At 40.0% G+C, this 1,730-nt stretch overlaps 1 protein-coding gene across 1 annotated transcript in view; it reads right to left on the bottom strand.

Annotated features, from left to right (window-relative positions):
• Positions 1-1,730, bottom strand: part of vwa5b2 (von Willebrand factor A domain containing 5B2) — a 15,775-nt gene that overhangs the window by 5,953 nt on the left and 8,092 nt on the right. The gene's annotated exons all lie outside the window — the stretch shown is intronic.

The following is a 1,730-nucleotide window of genomic DNA, read 5'->3' as shown; positions in this document are numbered from 1 at the left end:
CCCCCCCCCCCCACTATAAACGTACATAAACATTGCGTGCAACCGCGCACGCGCTACAGGCGTCTCCAAACACGAGCATACTGACAACACAAAATAACACAACAGCCATAACATTACTCTACAGTAATTTACTCATTTATTTCATTAGAACTTAACCTCCCTTAATGAGATGGATGTGCAGTATGTTTGGAGCACAGCAGGTCCAATCTTGGTTTAATGTTGGAGACCGCTACTCAGAGATCATCCTCCACATTCAGTCGCGCTGCACACCGCCCTGCTACGACCGATTCTGTCGCTAACATGTCGTAAATCTGTCGCAATGACCTCAGGGGTCCGAGTGGTCAAAGAAAATAAAAAGAGCCGTTCCTTTTTTATTTATTTGCTTGGTTTTATTTTAAATGTAGCCGCTACTTTTATCTTGTGTTAAAATCATGGCTGACATATGCTATTTCTAATCGTTTTTAAATTTAAATTTTATTTCTGGAAATCAACTTGCGACCCCCCCCCACCCCCCCCCCCCCCCCCCCCTCTCTGGCTCGCGACCCCCCTGTGGGTCCCGACCCTCACTTTGGGAATCACTGCTTTACAGAACTTGGATTCTTTTTTTTTAATGGTTTCAAAACAGTATCCGGACTAAACTTTGACATCTACCCATCTGAGATCCACTCAACGTCCTCTGGTCTTAACTAGTAGTCAAAATAATTCATAATTTCTGCCTTTTTAAACTAAAAACGTATGCATAATTTGATATCAATGAGGTTTGTTGACCATGAATTCCAAGAAAAAGTGTAAAACCTATTGTTAAACCAGCTCAGGTTTTTAAAAAAGCGTCAAAAGCATGGGAAAAGTGACAAATAAATCAGATAAAGCGACAAAAACATCGGAAAAGCACCGAAAAATGTTAAATTTGACCTGGAAGGACAAGTTCATGGCTAACGGGAAGACAACACAAGGGTTAAGTAAAAGTGCCAAAACATTCATGTAAAAATACTCCAGTCTTGCTTTCGAAATCTTAATCAAGTAAAAGTACAGAAGTATTACTAGCATAATGTACTGCGCTATTAGAACTGTGCTACTTTTAATGCTGTAGCTCATCGAGATGGAGCTGGTTTTAACTAATTTATACACGGTTAGTTAGTCCCGTGGATCACAAGATAAATCTGAGATAAAAAGAAAATGCTCTTGAGTAAGGATACTTGTCACCACTGCTAATGGCATGTGATATGCTGAAAGGCAAATGTGAAATATTAAAGCTATATGTATTTATCACGTAAGAAAGGGAGAAAGCTGCTCCTTCCCAAGTGTCTTACCAGCAGACTCAAGGACTCCTTTGTCCCTCATGCCATCATACTATACAACTCCTCACTCAGGGCGGGGGGGGACTAGGGCGGAGAGGACAATACATGCATACGCATGCACACCTGGACTCACATAAATACCTGGATACTTTAAAATTTGACTCAACACTGACACTTTTGACTGATAATTCATGGTAAATGTCTTTTTATGTCTTTTTATAGCCAACGGTTCTTATATTAGTATTATTATTACTGTTATTATTGTTACCTTTATACTGTCTTCTATACTGTATTCTTGTTAAAGCTGATGCTGGACATTTCAATTTCCTTGCAGGGGTCATCCCAAAAGGAGTAATCAAGAGAGGTCTAACGCTTTTATTTGTTCTGCAATTGATATTTTCTCCATTAGGTGGCAGTGTTGCAGTGCTGCTG

Source organism: Etheostoma spectabile, chromosome 12 (assembly GCF_008692095.1).
Source record: "Etheostoma spectabile isolate EspeVRDwgs_2016 chromosome 12, UIUC_Espe_1.0, whole genome shotgun sequence".
NCBI lineage: Eukaryota > Metazoa > Chordata > Actinopteri > Perciformes > Percidae > Etheostoma > Etheostoma spectabile.
Note: the sequence above shows the minus strand (reverse complement) of the source record. Positions and strands in the feature narration are given on the sequence as shown.